This window comes from Engraulis encrasicolus, chromosome 3 (genome assembly GCF_034702125.1).
Source record: "Engraulis encrasicolus isolate BLACKSEA-1 chromosome 3, IST_EnEncr_1.0, whole genome shotgun sequence".
Taxonomy (NCBI): domain Eukaryota; kingdom Metazoa; phylum Chordata; class Actinopteri; order Clupeiformes; family Engraulidae; genus Engraulis; species Engraulis encrasicolus.
In genome coordinates, this window is record NC_085859.1 from 34,489,821 (window position 1) to 34,500,267 (window position 10,447).

General features: G+C 43.2%; 1 long non-coding RNA gene across 1 annotated transcript; it reads left to right on the top strand.

Moving 5' to 3' along the window:
* The first annotated feature begins 9,115 nt into the window (after positions 1–9,115).
* Positions 9,116–9,926, top strand: LOC134445363 (uncharacterized). The gene is made up of 3 exons (XR_010034237.1): positions 9,116–9,257; positions 9,340–9,413; positions 9,507–9,926. It is a non-coding gene; the product is annotated as an uncharacterized LOC134445363 (long non-coding RNA).
* The last annotated feature ends 521 nt before the right edge of the window (positions 9,927–10,447 follow it).

Below are 10,447 nucleotides of genomic sequence, written 5' to 3' on the forward strand. Positions count from 1 at the left end.
TTCGCGATGACAGTCCATGCCTGCTCTAAACAGCCTCTCTCAACTTTGTATTCATTGTACTTGATGAGGAAAGTTTTTAGCCATTTGAATGTGTGCACAATCCAACAGCACAGCCTCCCTGGCTTCTGTTGACAGATCAGAGGGGTATTCTATTCCAGAAAACGGGGTCAGTCTAGCCAAGGCTGCGGCGACCAAGGAAGACGACAGAACTGTATGTGTGTGTGTGTGTGTGTGTGTGTGTGTGTGTGTGTGTGTGTGTGTGTGTGTGTGTGTGTGTGTGTGTGTGTGTGTGTGTGTGTGTGTGTGTGTGTGTGTGTGTGTGTGTGTGTGTGTGTGTGTGTGCTGGGGGGGGGCTTTGTCCTGGGCCTGGCCAAACCTGTTAGTGGCCCTGGTCCTGACTTCAAATTTCTTCGTCTAATTTCTTTTATAGGGTAGTGTTAACTTGCAGCTATGCCTGAGCAAATGCCTTTGTATGCTACTGGCCGAAGTTACAATCAATCAGACCATTCTTTCCTCTGACTTTGCATAGGGGCCAATGTCAGAACTAGGGCGAAAATGCTTAATTTTCTTTTTTTAAGAACCGAAGCGAAAGGAATCGAAATCCCAGGCCAACCGAAAAAGAAATCTACAGTGCACTTCACTAACACTATTCAGAGTCCCATGAACCTCTGTTATGTCGACTTCTATTGCATGTCATTCACTCTCATTTAACTTTGCTGGGTTAGTCAATAATAATAATAATAATAATAATAATAATAATAATAATAATAATTGTATTTGTATAGCACTGTGTCATACAAGGCATGTAACTCAAAGTGAACAAATGAAACAAATGAAAAAAAACCCACAATTGTTAGAGATGGATTTAAAAGAAGAGGTATAGACGAGAGGCAGAAATAGCAGGAAGGCAGAGGAAGAAGAGATAGATAGTGATTGTAGAGTCATAAGGTCAACGTAGGTTAGGACCAGGATTCTTAGATGTGTAAGGTCTATAGTGGCTAAACCTCCTTTTTTGAATACTTCCCTGGTGTGAGGAGTGGATCAACCCATATCCGTCCATGTCTCCTCATCATAATGAATAAAAGACAAATCTTTTGTCACAAGACGTACAGTATTTAATCTTTACCCAACTGTTATGGTAACTCTGAACATTTTGGAATACAGTGAGTGAACAGATGAGAGGTCTATTAAGAAAAAATAATAACCACAGCCAGAAAAATGCAATACATATTGTATTACAGCTAAGTCAAATTTAACCTGATGGGAAACAGCTAATGTGTTTGTGTGAAATGAAGTGTTGTGAATCGTTGTTGTTCCAAATTTAAATCCATTACTGCCTACATTTCCAGTAGCATGAAGGAAGGATTTTCCCTTCCGGTCATTATACTTCAAAAACAAACACTGCAAGGCAAGCAACACAGACAAAGTGAGTCAGATGCTCTTCCCGTCGATCTGCACATGAGATGTTATTTGATTAGCTGTTGTGTGCTAAAATTTTGACAGCCTTGTGCCAGCAGTCGAGTAACCGCACCTGCACAACAACATTTGGTGAAGTCCATCTGACGGCACAATGTGTGAAGAAACTCATGGAGGCGTCAGAGAGGCCGTGCCAGAGCTCTCACTGCCTTTTGCCTCAGTCTCAGGGCAGTCATGGGTAAGCGGTTACGGTGTCAGACTTGTAGCCCAAAGGTTGCTGGTTCAACTCCCGACCCGGCAGGTTGGTGGAGGGAGTAATTAACCAGTGCTCTCCCCCATCCTCCTCCATGACTGAGGTACCTGAGCATAATACCATCCTGCCTCACTGCTCCCTTGGGGTGCCGTTGAGGGCTGCCCCCTCAAGGCATAGGTGAGGCATAAATGCTATTTCGTACATTGTTCACTAGTGTGCTGTGGAGTGTGGTGTCAAAATGACAATGGGAGTTGGAGTTTCCCAATTAGGCTTTCAATTCACTTATTACTGTTGGCTAGGATCGTGCAAACTCGCAGTGGAAACAAGAAGCTTGGATTGTTTGTGTGATCAAATATATTTATTCGGTTTACCCAAGAACCTCCAGTTGCTGCGTGTTTGATGATGCTTCTGTCTGCCGCACAGACTGCTAACACTCTCTCCACTTGTAAATCCCCCAAGGTGGAATCTAAAATGTCTCCATCGCAAAAACACACTCACTATGCAAAATCTATTAGGTGATAAATGCATATTTGTCTGCTCTTATAATGGTTATACTTCATTTGTAACGACAGAAGAATAGATGGCAAATCTTTTTTTTGTAATGTTTATTCACTGGTAAAACAATGTTTGTTTAAAAATATGAATAAAGTAATTCCAGTAGTATTGCAAGAGATTCAGTTAGGCTATGTGTTGATCGGGTTCCTTGTGAAGACTGAAATGAAATGAAGTCGATACACCCCCCCCGCCTCCCCCAAATGGATCCCTGTAAATGCAGTGCAGGAGGTGGTGGGTTCTTTTCTTTTTTTTTTTTTGGTCCAGTGCAGTGATTAAGTATTTTAACCTTGTGATACAATAGGGTAGACTCCAGCCCCTACAAACAGGAATTACAATGCCTAATAGGTCTTTATAGAAATGTTGTCAGCTTTTTTGCTCAACGGAATGAGACTGTACAATCTAATTCATCAAGGTTAGAGTTGGCCCAGCCCTACAATAAAACATGGACTGACTATATCTGTGGCATACACATAGGGCATCCACAGGGTGGCAAAAAGGCATAGCCTCCTAAACAAAATAACACAGCACATCAGAATAAAGATTTTAAGCACAGTGAAAAAAGATTATTGGTTATCACATTTGGTGAATAAAACAACTGATACACTATAGCACAAAGGAAAAACTTACTCCATGCTTCTGTGTTGACACTCTGATGCAACCAGAGCAGGACCAGGCATACAATGAAAAGGGGAAAATGTGGTGCCATATATGTCTTCTGTTAATTCGTATTCATTTTTAGTGCATGATACGTTAAAATGTTGGTCTTGCACATTTATCTCGTGCATTTATTTTTTAGTGCATGACACTAATGTTTCGGACGCTTGTCAAAGTGTAACAGTTATAATATAGCCTTATTTTCTTTTAAGTGCAGCCATCTTACTTTAAGGAACGATAACTGTAAGAGTTTTCACACAGTGTCCACAAATGAACACGTTTTTAGTCCTATAAAAGCTCAATCACTCAGTCTACATCATCAGAGCTTATATTTGGGATATATGTCAGGAGAATGTGCTGATGTGGAGAGAAAAAAAAGCACACACGTTAGCATATCTGACATAGATGCTCAGCTTAGTAACTCATGCATCACACCTCCCCCTTATCATTCACTGCCAAACTAGCGTAATCTCTACAGAGCCTGTCCTACCCACTCCAGCAAGCCGCCAAGCTGCCTCCTGCTTTTATCAGACCTCACAGCAAATTGCGCAGCAGAGCTAATGCAAGTCTACCGAGCATATGTTCCCATTCGATATAGTGGTTACATTCAACTCTTTGGATGTTGAACTGCTCAATAAAATTAATATTATAATTATAATAATAATAATAATCTGTTTGATTTCATTGGGTAATTTCAACATTTAGAGAGCTGATTTTATAAGTGTTTCTAGAGTAGTGTTTCTCAACCGGGCCGGTACAGCCCCCCAGGGGGTGTTGGGAAGCTCTGGGGAGGTGTGTGTGTGGGGGGGGTGTTCAGGAGGATACAGCAGAGAGGGGTCGGTGCTTAGTTGCCATTGGGGGGCATTAGTCCTTAGGCATTAGTTTTTATACTGAGGAGGGTAATGTCAGGCTCATGATGAAGTCAAGGGGGCGTTTGGAGGCTTGTGATGAGGTTGAGGGGACGTTTATTCAAAAAAGGTTGAAAACCACTGTTCTAGAGCTATGTGTTGTTATTCGATATACTGTAGCACCACAGAATTCGCTGTGCATGTTTTGGTTGCTCTTTCCCCCCTATTGGCTCTGCAGTCATTGCAGCAAAAGTTCAAGGGATTCCTCCTGTGATGATAAAAAAAGATTGTGGTATTGGGATGGCATTTGATTTTACACTCTGATATAATGAGACCAGTCCAGACGGAATGTCTTTCTAGGACACATTTAAAGGGCATTTACAAAAAAGGCTAAAGCACACAACATGCACACGGACCCACACAGGCACAGACACAGACACAGACAAAGACACAAACACACACAAACACGCGCAAGCGCAAGCGCACACGCGCACACGCACACGCACACGCACACGCACACACACACACACATATGCACACACACATGCACAATGCTGAGAGAAAGAGGCTGCAGCAATCCTTTTTTCGATCTTGTTAAGTAGGTGCCAATGTATTGCGGTTTGCCATCTATACCATCACAGCAGTTTATTCAGCGCAGCTCTCTGACACATCACCAATGGCTGTTGAGGAATGGGGAAATGCAATATTAATGGCAGCTTTGTCTGTCGGAAATGATGATCTGCTGCAGTGCAAGCCGATATCTCAGTGCCAGGCGTGCCTGCCTGGCGCTCTACTTAGATGTTTGTGGCAGATTGGTTTCTCTCTCTCTCTCTGTCTCTCTCTCCCTCTCTCTCTCTCTCTCTCTCTCTCTCTCTCTCTCTCTCTCTCTCTCTCTCTCTCTCTCTCTCTCTCTCTCTCTCACACTCTCTGTCTCTCTCTCTGTGTCTCTCTATCTCTTTCGTTCTCTCTCTCTCTTTCATTCTCTCTCTCTGTCTCTCTCTCTCTCGCTCACTGAATAGATTTCATTCCATCTTTCTGCCCCAACCCTGCTCATTTTGATGGATGTGCATTGAAAGGTGCTTGTCAGTTGCCTGACACATCTTTGAAGATTTTGCAAAGAAATATTACCGAAACATAGCGAGAGAGATCTTCTGTATTTTTAGTTCAACATACAAAGGAGGTTTTTTTTCTCCCCCTTGCCTTGCTAGCCCTTTTCTCCGCTATTTTTACTTGACAGTCAAAGAAAATTCTTGACTGAGATAAAATATTCCTTGGAATGCCATGACTGCCAGAAGCACATTAGAAATAGACATGCTGAGAGGGTTCAAGAGGCTTGAACCGTATTGGGTCACCAAAACCGTGTTGGAATGTACAAATAGCAGTTGTACCCACTGTATGTTCATCAAGAATTACAATAGCCTATAGGTTGGTACAGCGATAATACAGTGCACCCTATCACACAAACATGACTCGCAATGTACACACAGCGAGCGCCTATAGACCTTCTCTCCAATTACATTTGCATGCGTATCGGCAAAGGTTGCTTGAAAACATTGATTTTTAAAGTCACATGTCGGGGTCTTATTTGTAGCAGTGCATGTAACACGACTGCCGTATGCCCGTGGGTGTGTACAGAAGATTCTGCTTTCTGAGTTAATTCAAGACTTAAGGGAGTAGATCCAAGACACTGAGTGTGGAATTCAACACTGTAACATTTACGGTGTGGGCAGCAGCGGACCGCAATGCCTGTACAGCTATGCCTGAGGCAGCACTTGTAGGAGCGGGGCTGTCAGTAAGGCAGGCAGGCAGGCAGCATGTTACTATGGTAATATAGGTTGGCCTTTATCACTCGGCATTCAGTGATAAGAGGGAAAATCTCATTATGCCGACCTGCCTGCCACCCCATCTCTCTTCTTTTCCACTTTTGTCACATAGTAATGAAGCAATCAGCTGCTGCCTTGCTCTTTGCCAACATCCGTGTTTGTACGACCCTCTATGCCCCCCCCCCATTTGTGTGTGTGTGTGTGTGTGTGTGTGTGTGTGTGTGTGTGTGTGTGTGTGTGTGTGTGTGTGTGTGTGTGTGTGTGTGTGTGTGTGTGTGTGTGTGTGTGTGTGTGTGCGCGCGTGCGTGTGTGTGTGCTTGCCCCGACATATTTTCCTTTCACACTTGTCAGTCAAAATGGGAAAGACATACTGGCATTTGGATTGTGATTCTTCGTAATGAAGGAATTGTTCCTCAGGAGTGCCAATACACTTGCAACGCGCAGATTTGTGGACGTGGTTTTAGGTAATGTTTCTCCAATTCTCAAATTCTTAACCCTCTGAGGTCTAAGGCTTTTCAGAGGCTTTTAGGCTGCTTGCACCACCCTGACATTTTCAAGTATTTTAATTTCATATATATATATTTGGAACCTGGAAGGTCTGAGGTTTCTAATGGTGTGACCTATATGTTTCAATGACAAAAACTCACAGAGTTACAGATTTGTTTTTGGAGACCATGACTCTGAAGGGCACTCGGACCTCAGAGGGTTAATGCTGATGAGTGTTTACTTACTGAATGTGAGAAAAACATTCTGATTGAACCAGGAATAATTATTTAAAAATGAAATTAATTAAAAAATAACACAAAAAATGAATACATGGGAAGAGCTCAGGCTCAGCCTATACCTGCTGTTTTCACACACTCACATTTCAGCCTTCTCTCACTGACACGTAAGACTGTTAAGCGTTTTGGTGATGCTCCCCTTCGTGCCCCACTTGCCCCCCCCCAACAGTATTCTTCCTTCCCCCCATAGCCAAGCAGATAAGTGGTGGCTACACAGCGCCACATTAGCATGTTTATTGCTTACCGATGCCTGTGCCACAGTCATTTTCATATCAAGCTTCACGTCCACACGCCCTAAAGCCGCTTTTTTGACTTATGTTTGGGGGAAGGTGCTCTTTATTAATAAAAAAGCAATTTCTCTCCTATCCTCTCCTCTCTCTTTCCTGCCTGCCTCCCTCTTGTGAGCTGCTCCCTCTGTCTCTCTCCTTCTTCTTTTCTTCTCTCTACACCTCTCTCTCTCTGTCTCTGTGTCTTTCTCACCCCTGTACCTCTTTTTATATATAGCTTATATGCTTCTTTACTCTTTTCTGCCATCCTCTCTCTCTCTCTCTCTCTCTCCCTCTCCCTCTCTCTCTCTCTCTCTCCCTCTCCCCGTCTGTAAGAGGATGCTCTAGCAGCGAGCCTTGATCCTGGTATCATGCCTCAGCAACTTCCCCTCACATCCATCCATGCTCCACTTGTCTAATTACCGTTACTGCCGTCCTCCTCAGCCTCCTATCAGCGCCCCCTCAATCCCTCTTTCAGCAAACCTGCCTTTCAACTTCTGTCCCCGACACCAGAATAAAAGTTTTACAGGATGTGTTGCTATAGCCTTTGTGGAAACTTGCCGCATGTTTTAGTCGTGACGTACCGCATTCATGTTGTTGTTGAGAGGTTCCAGAGTGAGTGTAAATACTGGGCACCGTTCAGTCAGGTTGTGTTTTGAAAGTACAAATTGTAAAACAAATTGTAAAACAAAACTCTGTGTTTAGTGTGTTCTTCGGTCAGAGCAAGTTAATTTTCCAGTACAAACTGTAGGAAAATCTTCAATGAATTTAAAGTGATGCTGTTTGTCATAATAATGTAAAAACGAAGTTCAACTCTCTCCTTCTTCTTTTTCTTTTCTTCTTCTTCTTCTTCTTCTTCTTCTTCTTCTTCTTCTTCTTCTTCTTCTTCTTCTTCTTCTTCTTCTTCTTCTCCTTCTTTAAATGGGATTGCAGTTCCTTTATTGTGATAGGACAGTGAAGATGTAACAGGAAAGTGACGGGAGAGAGAGAGAGAGATGGGGCAGCAGCGGGAAACAACGCAGGCCAGACCCAAACCCGCGTCCCTGCACATGTGGCACAGAAGCTCAGTGCAGAATGCCATTGCATACCAACTCTCTCCTTCCTTATAATATACATGCAGATGCATATTAGTCAAATGCCCAATTCACAATTTACGTAGATGGCTATGATGAAAATTGAAGCAAGTTAATGCGCTTCCGCTGAATTCAATACATCTTAATATCGCCTTAATTGACTCTTGCCACATCGTAATGAATTTAAGGGGGGGGAAATCAATATCAATCTCAATCAATAGAATTTTAATGAAGGCCTTGAGGGCTCTACAGAGTATTAAATTGTATTTTTTTTCTGATGGGCAATCTTATCACTGAAACCTTCTGCAATGCAATGGTCAAATCCAGACCACTTACATGAATCGTCACAGACTTCAAAAACACATCAATATGTAATGATTTCTCTGTTTAGACTCCACTCTTTCTGCTCAGATGACAATATGAATGACATGGTGTGAGATATAGATCCACGGATGACCTATCTGACCTATGGAAGGAAGTCTTTTATCACAGTAAAGCTTGCCCCAGAGCAGCTCCTGTAGGGCCAGGTTTACCTATACAGTGTTCCACATGGGCAGGTTTACCTATACAGTGCTCCACATGGCCAGGTTTACCTATACAGTGCTCCACAGGGCCAGGTTTACCTATGCAGTGTTCCACAGGGCCAGGTTTACCTATACAGTGCTCCGCAGGGCCAGGTTTACCTATACAGTGTTCCACAGGGGCAGGTTTACAGTGCTCCACAGGGGCAGGTTTACCTATAGGTGCCACGTGGCAGGGTGCACACCAAATCCACTCTCATCCCGAGGCCACGCTGAACAAACTGAAACACAAGCAAGCCTACAGTGTATATAAAAATGTTTTTTTTTCTGGATGTGTGCAGAGGTATAGGATCTTTTGTAGAGAGCTATGTTTTGTGTCTAGACCAATTGTTTAAGCAGGCCTGTGTGCTGTGTCTCACCTCAGTGTAAGGATGTGGGCATGGATCTTCTGGTCATTCCCCAGAAAGTTGAATATAATCAGCCGGAAACTAAGTAAAAGTGCTGTCATTGGTTTATAGTCATGGAGTATAAAATAAAGCGTAATAGAGTGAACACTAGCTGTACTACTAAGTAAAAAGATACAAATATGAATCACACATCTGCACCGCACGGTGCACCCAGAGAAGGTCAAGGGGGTGAGGGGGCAACCAGTTACGTCATCACAGGGCGATCATTACACCAGGCAAGGTACACCTCACAATCCCATGATCATTTTTCAGCGTTTTCAGTGACTTGTTTAGCCATATACTGTGTAACATGATGGGATGTGTGCCTTTAAGCCGCATCATTAAGTCTGTCGTGCGTTAATGCGCCATGTGATCAGTAGGCACCAATTGGCACTACTTGGCACACCTTTAAAAGGTTGGCACAATCTTCACTGAGGGAAGTGGCAGATTGTTTGTGTGCTTGCCGGGCATTGTTTTGCCTTTGTTGGTGGTGCAGCTTGGGAGTCGGGCCCGTGTAGAGCCTCACTTCATGAGAGATGGTCAATTTCGTGGAGTTTGGTCTATGACGGGGGTGCGACTTTGCTTTAAGCGCGACCACATTTAGTTCACTTCATATTTGGGTATGTAGCTCTCTTCTGTTTCCTACATCGCAACTTTAAGCCCATTATATTGCATGCGCGCTCATTATTGCTGTTATTGCAGCGTCACAGGAACCGGGTGTTGTGCGTCCTCTTGCCCTGCGACTTGGAGACAGTCGGTGCTCCTCGCTGTTCTTGGTAGGTGGCCATCTCATTGTAACCTAACTAAACCTAAGCATTGCGCATCGCCTGTGTCTGTTATGGGTACTTTACGGTAATTTCTGTGTGCAGGTACCTGTGGATCCATCTGTTGGCCTGTCTGCGGGCTGCTGCTTATATAGCCTAAGTTGCCGATTAAGAGAATACGTGTGTGTGTGTGTGTGTGTGCGTGCGCGAATGTGTGACGTTTTTCCTTTACTTTGAGTTCTTGGTTTGTTTTAATAAGGAGAAAGTGAGAGTTCTCTGTTTGTTTTTGTTAATTTTGTATTTTCTTTCTTTTGTTTGTTTTGGCTCACCCCACACCACTTGGGCCGCCCAACGTGCGGGTTGCCCCCAAATAGCTCTTGTTTGCCGTGCGTAAACGTAAAACACAAGTGTGCAGTGGTATTGGTGTGGGTTTGCTGTGCTTTGTATTTTCATTTTATTATTTAATTTTGGTTTGCTGTGCTGTGTACAACTAGTGGGGGAAAACAGTGGCCTCCTTGGCCCATGTGGGGGTGTGGGTGTCCAATAGTTGTTGTTCTATTTTAATTGTTTGAATGTTTTTAAAAGAGAGTGTAAGACAATAAAAGAAAAGAAGTGCTTTGAACCTTGTCTATGTGGTCCTTAACGAACCTGTGCTGCCTTGGGTTTACTATTACCGGTTGAAGTCCAACTATATTCTGGGGGCGCAATTCCCGCAGTGGCGTAGTCGTGCAAGCTGTTTAAAATTGGTAATTATTATTTTAATTAATTACCGGTAAATCTCCGCCATGCTACAACTGCAATAATGGAAATAACCCATTTTATTATTCATACAAATCCTATATGTTACTTTGCATTTCATAGAGGTGCTAGCAACATTATTTTTCCCCGTTGGGCTGTGTTTGAATGAATGAAAGAATAAATGAATAAATGAATGAATGAATGTTTCCCCTTTTTTAATCATCTCTGCACTTTGATACAAGTATCTGAAAATAGACAATGCATTAGTTTCTTTTCTAGATGCCCTGAATACTTCTGTGCCGTCCGCC